Raw genomic sequence first — 13865 nt, forward strand, 5'->3', positions numbered from 1 at the left:
CAGACTCCCGATCATTGCTCCGTTTAAATTGAGCAAACGACCGCCGACCAATATGTGTCAAATGTGTGCCATTAAGGCATGCCAGGCCGCCACTGTGAGGTCCAGGTAACGGGCGGCTTGCATCAAACGTTTTCCCACATCCCAATTCTTAATACCAGAGAGATATGTTGGCACCAGTCACACCAGTGTTAATAACAGCACCGTCCCATTACTTCTGGTCTTAACTGTCTTACCTCAACACAAAAATTAAGATTCCCCATTGCCACGTGTCAGTGTGTGATGTATTCTTCTCCAGAGTTCAGCAGTTTTTCCCCCAGACCTGTCAATGGGGGGAGATTATCAATAGTGTCATAGGATGCATGAGTTTATATGATGTAGAAAATTGCTCCAAATTCATCAACATGACACCTGCTGCAACATAAATGTGACGCAACTCGCTGGGCATGTCAGATACTTGTCTCTTTTTCTATTTACACCAAATTATTGCACCAAAATGTGGAGGTACATAAAAAAAAAGAAGGAGAATATAGAGTATGAGAAAAAAGCAAAGTGAAGGTAAAGAAAGATAAAAAGGTTTATGAGAAATAAAAGGAAGATGAGGATGAGAACAGGAGAAGGAGGATCTGAAGAAGAAGGACATGTAGGAGAAGGAGAAGGTGTGCGAGGAAAAAAAGAAGGAAGAGGCGAATGAGAAGAGGAGGATGAGAAGAAGAACGGACATGTAGGAGAAGGAGAAGAAGGTGTACAAGAAAGAAAAGAAGGAAGATGAGAATGAGAAGAGGAGGATGAGAAGAAGAAGGACATGTAGGAGAAGAAGGTGTACGAGAAATAAAAGAAGGAAGAGGAGAATGAGAAGAGGAGGATGAGAAGAAGAAGGACATGTAGGAGAAGGGGAAGAAGGTGTACGAGAAAGAAAAGAAGGAAGAGGAGAAGGAGAAGAGGAGAAGGAGTATGAGAAGAAGAAGGACATGTAGGATAAGGAGAAGAAGGTGTACGAGAAAGAAAAGAAGGAAGAGGAGAATGAGAAGTGGAGAAGGAGAAGGAGTATGAGAAGAAGAAGCACATGTAGGAGAAGAAGGTGTACGAGCAAAAAAAAGAAGGAAGAGGTGAATGAGAAGAGGAGGATGAGAAGAAGAAGGACATGTAGGAGAAGGAGGTGTACAAGAAAGAAAAGAAGGAAGAGGCGAATGAGAAGAGGAGGATGAGGAGAAGGACATGTAGGAGAAGGAGAAGAAGGTGTACGAGAAAGAAAAGAAGGAAGAGGCGAATGAGAAGAGGAAGATGAGAAGAAGAACGGACATGTAGGAGAAGGTGTACAAGAAAAAATAAGAAGGAAGAGGAGAATGAGAAGAGGAGAAGGAGTATGAGAAGAAGAAGGACATGTAGGAGAAGGAGAAGAAAGTGTACGAGAAAGAAAAGAAGGAAGAGGCGAATGAGAAGAGGAGGATGAGAAGAAGAACGGACATGTAGGAGAAGGTGTACAAGAAAAAATAAGAAGGAAGAGGAGAATGAGAAGAGGAGAAGGAGTATGAGAAGAAGATGGACATGTAGGAGAAGGAGAAGAAGGTGTACGAGAAAGAAATGAAGAAAGAGGAGAATGAGAAGAGGAGGATGAGAAGAAGAAGGACATGTAGGAGAAGGAGAAGAAGGTGTACAAGAAAAAAAAGAAGGAAGAGGAGAATGAGAAGAGGAGAAGGAGAAGGAGTATGAGAAGAAGAAGGACATGTAGGAGAAGAAGGTGTACAAGAAAGAAACGAAGGAAGAGGCGAATGAGAAGAGGAGGATGAGAAGAAGAAAGACATGTAGGAGAAGGGGAAGAAGGTGTACGAGAAAGAAAAGAAGGAAGAGGCGAATAAGAAGAGGAAGATGAGAAGTAGAAGGATATGTAGGAGAAGGTGTACAAGAGAGAAAAGAAGGAAGAGGAGGATGAGAAGAAGAAAGACATGTAGGAGAAGGGGAAGAAGGTGTACGAGAAAGAAAAGAAGGAAGAGGAGAAGGAGAAGAGGAGAAGGAGTATGAGAAGAAGAAGGACATGTAGGATAAGGAGAAGAAGGTGTACGAGAAAAAAAAGAAGAAAGAGGTGAATGAGAAGAGGAGGATGAGAAGAAGAAGGACATGTAGGAGAAGGAGGTGTACAAGTAAGAAAAGAAGGAAGAGGCGAATGAGAAGAGGAGGATGAGGAGAAGGACATGTAGGAGAAGGAGAAGAAGGTGTACGAGAAAGAAAAGAAGGAAGAGGCGAATGAGAAGAGGAGGATGAGGAGAAGGACATGTAGGAGAAGGAGAAGAAGGTATACGAGAAAGAAAAGAAGGAAGAGGCGAATGAGAAGAGGAGGATGAGAAGAAGAACGGACATGTAGGAGAAGGTGTACGAGAAAAAATAAGAAGGAAGAGGAGAATGAGAAGAGGAGAAGGAGTATGAGAAGAAGATGGACATGTAGGAGAAGGAGAACAAGGTGTACGAGAAATAAATGAAGAAAGAGGAGAATGAGAAGAGGAGGATGAGAAGAAGAAGGACATGTAGGAGAAGGAGAAGAAGGTGTACAAGAAAAAAAAGAAGGAAGAGGAGAATGAGAAGAGGAGAAGGAGAAGGAGTATGAGAATAAGAAGGACATGTAGGAGAAGAAGGTGTACAAGAAAGAAACGAAGGAAGAGGCGAATGAGAAGAGGAGGATGAGAAGAAGAAAGACATGTAGGAGAAGGGGAAGAAGGTGTACGAGAAAGAAAAGAAGGAAGAGGCGAATGAGAAGAGGAAAATGAGAAGAAGGACATGTAGGAGAAGTAGAATAAGTTGTACGAGAAACAAGAAGAAGGAAGTGGAGAATGAGAAGATGAGAAGGAGTATGAGAAGAAGATGGACATGTAGGAGAAGGAGATGAAGGTATACGAGAAAGAAAAGAACGAAGAGGCGAATGAGAAGAGGAGGATGAGAAGAAGAAGGACATGTAGGAGAAGGAGAAGAAGGTGTACGAGAAAGAAAAGAAGGAAGAGGAGAATGAGGAGAGGAGAAGGAGTATGAGGAGAAGAAGAAGGACATGTAGGAGAAGAAGGTGTACAAGAAAGAAAAGAAGGAAGAGGAGAATGAGAAGAGGAGGATGAGAAGAAGAAGGACATGTAGGAGAAGAAGAAGGTGTACGAGAAAGAAAAGAAGGAGAAGGAGAAGAAGGAATATGAGAATAAGGACATAGAGGAGAAGAAGGAGAACGAGAAGAAGAAGGAGAAGTTATATGAGAAATTAAAGAAGGAAGACATGTAGGAGCAGGAGAGCGAGAAGAAGTATGAGAAAGAAAAGAAAGAAGAGGAGATTGAGAGAAGAATCAAAGAAGGAGTAAAATGAGAAAGAGAAGAAGAAAAGATGGAGTATGAGTAGAAGGACATAGAGGAGAAGAAGAAGAAAGAGAAGAAGAAGGGGAAGGTGTAAGAGAAATTAAAGAAGGAAGACGAGGATGAGAAGAGAAGGAGTTTAAGAAAGAAAAGAAGTAAGAGGAGAATATGAAAAGAAGAAGGAAAGAAGCATGAGTAGAAGTAGGACATAGATGAGAAGAAGGAGAAAGAGAAGAAGAATAAAAAGAAAGACAAGTAGAAGGAGAAGGAAAATAATGAGAAAGATGAATAGGAGAAGGAGGACTAGATGGTAAACTCAGTACTCTGTAGTTACTGAAGCTGCACCTCACAGACTTCCTGCTCAGCCCCCCCCCCCTCATGCACTATGTACATAATACTGGTAATACTGAGAGCACTCTGCTTCACTTTAGTTGCCTCCTCCTGCATTTGGACCAGAGAGCAGGAGAATACCTGAAATGGAGCAGAGAACTCCAAGTATTCTCAGTATTATGTACAAAGTGATTGCAGGGCAGGAAGTCTGTGAGGTGCAGCTTCAGTCAGCAGCCGCAGAGCACAAAGTGATGTCAGAAAAGGGGCATCCGTTTGGTCATTTCTTCTGCACAGCCCAGTAATCTGCAGCTATCTTGTTGTTTTTTTCTGTGGTAATGACCTATAGTGTACACAGCACCTTAAACTTGCACTTAAAGGGACACAAGTCAGAATTTGGGCAAAGTTTTACTTCAATGAAATGTAAAAGTAGCCACAGCTTTCATCCTTATGTGATTCCTTTCACATTCTATCAGGTTTCAGTATAAAGAAGAAAGTATAATAAAGAGACCCCACAGAATGCAGCCACAAAAGCAGCATTGCTTACCCACAATTCACTGCTCTGCAGCACTCCTCTCTCTAGGTGAGACCTATAGTAGTGTTCATCTTGAGCTTCAAGGTTCTTGAATAAAATGGTAGAGCTACAGTGAGGACTGACACACAAGCAGAGCAGAAAGCTGCGGAAGTCTCCATATCTGTGTAGATTTAAAGAACTCTGAGGTTACCAGGCAGGGGAGATACCAAGATCACTAAGGTGAGATGGGGAGTTTCTTGCCAGGTTCTTGCTCCTCGGTCTTTGGCTTAGACCATGTGTAGTAGGGCCCTTATCTGAGATTAGTAATCATCTCTGCCGGTGGGTTGGACGCCATCGTAGAGGGATGACAGAACACCAAGGAGAGGGGCAGAGAACCACATGGTTGACGCTATTGGTCGGGTAGGTGGAAAGTCCAAGTTGCTAAGTGCCCCAGGAGTGGTGACCCTGGGGTGCCCGAACTCACTGGGGGTGGGATCCCATTGATGATGGCACATTTGCACGCACTTGTCTTTCACGCTATTTGAGCACACGCCTTTATGTTCCCGGCCTTGTAGCTGGGAAATGGGGAATTTTTATATCTGCCAGATGTCCAGGCCGATATCACAGTGCACATTCACTTATTTAATTTTGTTTTTCACTGTGTGCTTGTCACGTGTGTCACAAGGATTTCTGGGATGCGGTGCCCTTTTGGGACCCTCCTAAGGTCTAGGGAAAAAATGTGCCAAAGTATGGTTCAGTTTTCCCCTGCAACCCGACCTCCCTTCTTCTTCTTCTTCTTCTTCTTCTGAGCAGGGGAGGTGCAAACCGTATACAGGCTCCTAGGTGGACACTGGGGTGGCAACCCAGGTAGAAGCCTTGGAGTGTTGTTGGGTCTTCCTGCACTTCGGCGAGGGAGGTCTATTGATCCTCGATCCTCTTGGCCTATGGTTTGGAGTGTCGGGGAATGGTTATGCGGCGCCTCTCTCTTTTTGGAGTAGAGCTGCGATAGACCGCATCCTTTGTGCACTTTTTTGTGTGGCACCTCTGCACTTTTTTTGCACTTTGGGTGACAGAAAGCACGACTCGGACTTTCTATACAAAAATTGTTGTTTTTTTTTAAAGAACTCTACGGTCACTGGGAAGCACAGGTCTACTGCTTCTGTATATTATATTTCTATATGAATATAATAGCCATATGTGCATATTTCCATTCACATTGTAGAATATTTTAGATAACAGCATTTAGAACAATAACCCCAATAGCCTCTGTCTCCTTATTCTTGGAGGTGGCAGAATTGACCTCTTGGGTCCAGTAATGTTTGCTGATCAATGTCTTGATCAGGAGTCCAGTACAGATTCTGATCCAGTGATCTCCTCTGCTTCTCTTCCAGCTCACATTTTCCTGTAATGATGGAATTTGTTAGGCAAATGAGCTCCTTGTAGGTTCTCTTAAGTCAGACTGGAGTAATTGAGAATTTCCATTTAAGCCGCTCCTTGTGTTGATACTTTGGAGTTGAATCTGCTCTGTATTATAATGGACTTATGTGTCGGAGAATCTGCATGGTATGAATATGAATTTGCTTCATTACAGAAGAGAGACGTAGCTCCATGTGCTGAGGCCTTCAATCTGTCTTGTTGGGATCTGATATCGAAATAATAACATTAACAAATTGTTATCTCCTCAGTAGCCAAAAAAAGACGTCTTGGTGTCTGCAGACAAAACAACTTACAAAGTAGCCACATCTGTAGAGACCTTCCACCACTCAGTCTATGTCACTAGTAGGTATGCACCTTGTAGTCTCAGTCTATGTCCAGTGGATACAGAAGTCAGGAGGACCCTATGGTCTCAGTCTATGTTCACAAGTGGGTACAGAAGTCAGGAGGCCTTTGTGGTCTCAATCTATGTTCACCAGTGGGTACAGTAGTCAGGATGACCTTGTGGTCTCAGTCTATGTTAATTTGTGGGCACATAATTAAAAAGGGCCTTGTGGTCTCAGTCTATATTCACCATTGGGTAGAGGAGATAGGAGGACCTTGTGGTTTCATTCTATGTTCACCACTGGGTACAGAAGTCAGGAGGACCTTGTGGTCTCAGTCTTTGTTTACCAGTGGGTACAGAAGTCAGGAAAACCTTGTGATCTCAGTCTATGTTCCCCAGTGGGTACAGAAGTCAAGAGGACCTTGTGGTCTCAGTCTATGTTCACCAGTGGGTACAGACGTCAGGAAAACCTTGTGATCTCAGTCTATGTTCCCCAGTGGGTACAGAAGTCAGGAGGACCTTGTGGTTTCAGTCTATGTCCACCAGTGGGTACAGAAGTCAGGAGGACCTTGTGATCTCAGTCTATGTTCACCAGTGGGCACAGAAGTCAGAAGGACCTTGTGGTCTCAGTCTACATCCACCAGTGGGTTTAGAAGTCAGAAGAACCTTGTGGTCTCAGTCTATGTCCACCAGTGGGCACAGAAGTCAGAAGGACCTTGTGGTCTCAGTCTACATCCACCAGTGGGTTTAGAAGTCAGAAGAACCTTGTGGTCTCAGTCTATGCTCAGCGGGTACAGAAGTTAGGAGGACCTTGTGGTCTCAGTCTACATCCACCAGTGGGTTTAGAAGTAAGAAGAAGCTTGTGGTCTCAGTCTATGTTCACCAGTGGGTACAGGAGTCAGACCTTGTGTTCTCAGTCCACCACAGGGTGCAGGATAATTTGGCCTTGTGTTCTTATATTCCCACCTCATAAAAATAAAAGAGGAAATATTCTTTCCCAAGAACACAGCACTGAAAGATAGGACTTACCCTGTGGACACAAGGCCCTGTACTTATTGGTAGGGGGCAAGGACTGAGCAGATATAAACTGTAGGGGGTATTGTCACCCCTGGATGGCGCTCTCCGCATTGGTTGTCTAACATTAACCTAAAATGAAGAATTTGAGCTCCTTTTAGCTTTATTACATATGGTGTAAGGTTCCTAGACCCTAAATATCTGCTGTGGGGGCAGGAGGATGAGGCATTATGGGCACTTGTATACTAAATAGTCGCTGAATTATTCAATAACACCTGGAGAAATGCGGTTTATTGCACCTATATAACTTTCTGGAGCCGCTGTAAAGTCGTACGCGTTCACGTTGATTTCCCTCTCAATTATTAACTAGTCCAGACTGTGGCCGTGTTTTCTGCTGAATATTACAACAGGTAATGAACCCGCAGCAACGTCCGGATATAGCAGAGTCCAACCAGCTGAAAACTCTATACTACAACCCTCACTTTCCATCTTCTGTTTCGCCTTGATTTCCTCTGGTTGCTCTGTCTCATAAATGCCTCTGTTTTGTGCTGTTATCCTCAGGCATCACAATGTAATTTGATTTTCTTTTTTTACTCACCAATTGCTGCAGAAAATCTCAGGTTCTGACTAAGAGGCTCATAAAGTAAATGAGCGCGGTCCCACGGTGATTGTGAAGAGGTGAACCGCGTGCGTGGAAAGTCAAGACAAAGATTCTTTTATTGAGCTGTGAATTCCTGGAGCCTCCCGCCCAATCTCATCCTTGTACCCGCCGAGACTTTAACAAGTCTAATAGTACATATGACACCCCAAAATGAATACAGACCCGTTATGCAGACCCCAGCCCTTCATACAGACTGCAGACCTCCCTGTATACAGACCCCTGGCCAGAATCCCCCTTAATATAGACCCATAACCAACCCTCCTCCTGTATATAGACCCTAGAGCAGACCCCAAACTACCCCAGATCACGCTTTCAGTATCTCATCTCACCCTGTTTCTGGGCCTCCTTCTGCTCCAAGGCCCCCGCCACAAGTGATGCCTGCCGTGGCATCCAAATACGGATGGCAGCGCACTCTCTTTAGAGGTGGAGTCTAAATCTCCTGTAGGCAGTAACTCCTCCCTGTATGATGTCATCACTGCACTACATTACCCAGCATGTCCAGCTGGTGGGTAGTTCACTGGAGATTTGGGCTTTCAATGTTTGTATAGATATAACTGTTTATAGGGTTGATTTTGTCCATTTACATCAAGCTCTCCAACATCCCATTACCACAGCTCCCATGACATGCTGGGACTTGTAGTTTCACAACAGCTGGAGCGTCACACGTTGCAGAGCAGTGATATAAGTATATACATTCGTATTTATGGATTCTTGTAATTTTTTTTAACTGACATACATAGTACACAGCCCTGACGTCTGCAGCCACAGGCACAGAAACAATCAAGATTACCCTGCTTAGTGATGGGGATGGAGGTCGGGGGCTATGGGTTGGCAGGGAGAGCTAGCAAAGGGGGGGGGGGGGTAATTACATACAGAGTCGTGTAGGCTCTCTGCTTGGCCGGTAGACTGTGATTTTAGCCACATGGGAGTTTACATGGCTGACAGGAAGTCACTTTTTTTTTTTTTAACATTCTTTTTTATTGAAGTATCAGAATATACAGATAAGATTCCATTATTCACGTACAATATATCATTCCTTACAGACCAGTTATTATCTCCTCATACAATTTTATACAGTTATTTCCGATCCTTCCTCCATTTTAAATTTTTCCTCCGAGATTAGTAACACAGAATCAAACAAATCTAAAAAAAGAAACATCAACATCCTTTTACCACAACATGTGTAAGGAAATTCTCCCCCTCCCGCCCTGTGCATCTTCCCTCACCTCCCACCGTCAGAGATCCCAAGTCATGAATCCTTAACCTACCCGGTGTTCCACTTACATTTTCCTTGTGATACCAGGCTGTGTATTTTAATGTGTCCATTCATTTCTGAATCTCTGTGTCTTCCAGTACATGACCTGCAAATGGCCTCCATTTCCTAAAAAACCCTTCAGTATTTTTGTCTTTACAACTTTCTGCAAGTCACTTTTTTTGTATAAGTGGCTAAAAACAGGAGAGCATGGATAGCTGATGTTACAGAAGAAATAACCATTTGATGGTCTTTTTCATTCTTACACTAGGCTGGTCCTCGTTCTTCACTCACTTGGGTCCTTTTTAATATTATAGTAGGTTGGATCCTGGTCATTCTCCCTATAGATTGAGTGCTGGTCATTCTCACTCTAGATTCAGTCTTGGTCATTCTCAAATTAGATTGCGTCCTGGTCATTCTCATTTTAGATTGAGTCCTCATCATTCTTACTCTACATTGTGTCCTGTCATTCTCACTCTAGATTGAATCCTGGCCATTTTTGCACTAGACTGGGTCATGGTCATTCTCACTCTAGATTGGGTCCTGCACATTCTCCCTCAAGATTGGGTCCTGGTCATTCTCACTCTAGATTGGGTCCTGGTCATTCATACTCTAGATTGCACTCTGGTCATTCTCATGTCAGATTGAGTCCTCATCATTCTTACTCTGAATTGTGTCCTGCCATTCTTACGCTAGATTGTGTCCTAATCATTATCACTCTACAATGGGTCATTCTCACACTAGATTAAGTCCAGGCCATTTTCGCGCTAGACTGGGTCCTGCACATTCTCACTCTAGATTGGGTCATGCATCTTCTCACGCTAGATTGGGTCCTGGTCATTCTCACTCTAGATTGGGTCCTGCACATTCTAACTTTAGATTGGCTACTGGTCATTCTCACTCTAGATTGGGTCCTGGTCATATTCACTCTAGATTGGGTCCTAGTCATTCTCATTTTAGATTGCGTTCTGGTCATTCTCATGTTACGTTGAGTCCTCATCATTCTTACTCTAGATTGTGTCCTATTCATTCTCACTCAGGATTGGGTCCTGGTCATTATTACACTAGATTGAGTCCAGGACATTTTCACGCTAGACTGGGCCCTGCACATTCTCACTCTAGATTGGGTCCTGCGTCTTCTCACTCTAGATTGGGTCCTGGTCATTCTCACTCTAAATTGGATCCTGGTTATTCTCACTCTAGATTGGGTCCTGCACATTCTAAATCTAGATTGGGTACTGTTCATTCTCACTCTAGATTGGGTCCTGGTCATTCTCACTCTAGATTGGGTCCTGCACATTCTTACGCTAGATTTGGTCCTGCACATTCTCACTCTAGATTGGGTCCTGCACATTCTCACTCTAGATTGGGTCCTGCACATTCTCATTCTAGATTGGGTCCTGGTAATTCTCACTCTAGATTGGGTCCTGCACATTCTCACTCTAGATTATGTCCTGGTCATTCTCACTCTAGATTGGGTCCTGGTCATTCTCATTCTAGATTGGGTCCTGCACATTCTCACTCTAAATTGGGTCCTGTATCTTCTAACTCTAGATTGGTTCCTGGTCATTCATACTCTAGATTGAGTCCTGGTCATTCTCACTCTAGATTGGCTCCTAGTCATTCTCATTTTAGATTGTGTTCTAGTCATTCTCATGTTAGATTGAGTCCTCATTATTCTTACACTCAATTGGGTCCTGTCATTCTTACTCTAGATTGTGTCCTAATCATTATCACTCTAGATTGGGTCCTGGTCATTCTCACACTAGATTGAGTCCATGCCATTTTCGCGCTAGACTGGGTCCTGCACATTCTCACTGTAGATTGGGATCTGCATATCCTCACTCTAGATTGGGTCCTGGTCATTCTCATTCTAGATTGGGTCCTGGTCATTCTCACTCTAGAATGAGTCCCGGTCATTCTCACTCTAAATTGGGTCCTGCACATTCTCATTCTAGATTGGGTCCTGGTCATTCTCACTCTAGATTGGATCCTGGTCATTCTCACTCTAGATTGGGTCCTGCACATTCTCACTCTAGATTGGATCCTGCACATTCTCACTCTAGATTGGGTACTGGTCATTCTCACTCTAGATTGGGTCCTGGTCATTCTCACTCTAGATTGGGTCCTGCAAATTCTCACTCTAGATTGAATCCTGGTCATTGTCAATCTAGATCGGGTCCTGGTCATTCTCATTCTAGATTGAAACCTGGTCATTCTCACTCTAGATTGAGTCCTGCACATTTTAACTCCAGATTGGGTACTGGTCATTCTCACTCTAGATTGGGTCCTGGTCATTCTCACTCTAGATTGGGTCCTGCACATTCTCACTCTAGATTGAATCCTGGTCATTGTCAATTTAGATTGGGTCCTGGTCATTCTCACTCTAGATTGGGTCCTGCATATTTTAACTCTAGATTGGGTACTGGTCATTCTCACTCTAGATTGGTTTCTGATCATTCTCACTCTAGATTTGGTCCTGGTCATTCATACTCTAGATTGGGTCCTGGTCATTCTCATTCTAGATTGGGTCCTGGTCATTCTCACTCTAGATTGGGTTCTGCACATTCTCACTCTAGATTGGGTCCTGGTCATTCTCACACTAGATTGGATCCTGGTCATTCTCACTCTAGATGGGGTCCTGCACATTCTCACTCTAGATTGGGTCCTGCATCTTCTAACTCTAGGTTGGTTCCTGGTCATTCATACTCTAGATCAGGGGTCTCAAGCACGCGGCCCGCGGGCCGCATGCGGCCCCTGGGGCTGTCATCTGCGGCCCGCGGGACACAGAGCCGCTAGTATCGGCTCTGCTCCGAGACTCTGGAATTCCCTGACATCGCTGTCCACATATGAACAGCGATGTCTGGGGCTTCCTCAGAGCCGGAGTCCCGGGCAGAGCGCTACTTAAGGCTCTGCTTCGGGACTCTGTGGAATTCCCTGACATTGCTGTCCATATACGGACAGTGTGTCAGGGTCTTCCTCAGAGCGGAGTCCCGGGCAGAGCGCTAGTATCGGCTCTGCTCCAGGACTCTGTGGAATTCCCTGACATCGCTGTCCATGTTTGGACACACGATGTCTGGGGCTTCCCCAGAGCCAGAGTCCCGTGCAGAGCGCTAGTATAGGCTCTGCTCCGGGACTCTGTGGAATTCCCTGACATCGCTGTCCATATATGGACAGTGTGGCAGGGTCTTCCCCAGAGCAGAGTCCCGGGCAGAGCGTTAGTATAGGCTCTGCTCTGGGGAAGCCTCTGACATCGCTGTCTATACATCGACAATGACGTCAGGGGTTTCCCCAGAGCAGGAGTCCCAGTGATGTCAGGAGCACAGCTGGAGTCCCAGGAAGAGCCTACTAGCGCTCTGCCCGGGACTCAAGCTCTGGGGTTGCCCCTGACATCTCTGTCCATATATGGACAGTGATGTCAGGAGCAGAGCTGGAATCCCAGGCTGCACTCACAACTCTACTATTATATCATGTACTTTACTCTAGTCACATCCAGAGCTGCAGTCACCACTCTACTGTAACATGTTTTACTCCAGTCACATCCAGAGCTGCACTCACAACTCTACTCTAACATCATGTACTATACTCCAGAGACATCCATAGCTACACTCACAACTCTACTGCAAGATCAGTAAATGCAGATGCAAACATCTTGTCTTATACTCCAAACAAATTCAGAGCTCCAGTCACAACTCTACTATTATATAATGTGCTATACTCCAGTCACATCCAGAGCTGCAGTCACAACTCTACTGTAACATCATGTCTTATACTCCAGCCACATCCAGAAATGCAGTCATAACTCTATTGTAACATCATATCCTATACTCTAGTCACATCCAGTGCTGCAGCCACAACTGTACTGTAACATCAGGTCCCATACTCCAAACAAATCCAGAGCTGCAGTCACAAATCTACTGTAGTTCGAGTGCTAGAAGCGGCTCTGCTCCGGGACTCCAGCTCTGGGCAAGACCCTGACATCACTGTGGTAGCATCTGCGGAGGGCACTGTGGCCTTATCTAGGGGTGTGTTGCATTATCACAGATGGCACTGCGGCAGCATCCACAGAGGGCACAGCGGCAGCATCCACAGAGGGAACTGTGGCAGCATCCACCGAGGGCACTGTGGCAGTATCTACAGAGGGCACTGCGGCAGCATCCACCGAGGGCACTGCGGCAGCATCCACCGAGGGCACTGTGGCAGTATCTACAGAGGGCACTGCGGCAGCATCCACCGAGGGCACTGCGGCAGCATCCACCGAGGGCAGTGTGGCACTATCTAAAAAGGGGCTGCCCAATCTTGACATGTGTGTCTGCCAAACGCTGCTAATTGAGCCACCGGACTGCATTTAGCGACACTTAAACTGGAAAGCTGGATTGTGAAATAAGCACGTGGAGAAATATCCCACATTTTAAACCTAGCGCTATTATTATAGTAATATACTGTTATTGTAGTTCAAATGACTAATTGATTAATAATAATTATGTATTGTATCAAATTTGAAAGTAATGCGGCCCGTCAACTTCCCATTTTTTCTATATGCGGCCCACTTACCCGGCCGAGTTTGAGACCCCTGCTCTAGATTGAGTCATGTTCATTCTCACTCTAGATTGGGTCCTAGTCATTCTCATTTTCGATTGTGTTGTAGTAATTCTCATGTTAGATTGAGTCCTCATCATTCTTACTCTCAATTGGGTCCTGGTCATACTCAGACTAGATTGAGTCCATGCCATTTTCACGCTAGACTGGGTCCTGCACATTCTCACTCTAGATTGGGATCTGCCTATTCTTACTCTAGATTGGGTCCTGGTCATTCTCACTCTAGATTGGGTCCTGGTCATTCTCACTCTAGATTGGGTCCCGGTCATTCTCACTCTAAATTGGGTCCTGAACATTCTCATTCTAGATTGGGTCCTGGTCATTCTCACTCTAGATTGGATCCTGGTCATTCTCACTCTAGATTGGGTCCTGGTCATTCTCACTCTAGATTGGGTCCTGCACATCCTCACTCTAGA

This window comes from Rhinoderma darwinii, chromosome 4 (genome assembly GCF_050947455.1).
Source record: "Rhinoderma darwinii isolate aRhiDar2 chromosome 4, aRhiDar2.hap1, whole genome shotgun sequence".
In the NCBI taxonomy this organism is placed as follows: domain Eukaryota; kingdom Metazoa; phylum Chordata; class Amphibia; order Anura; family Rhinodermatidae; genus Rhinoderma; species Rhinoderma darwinii.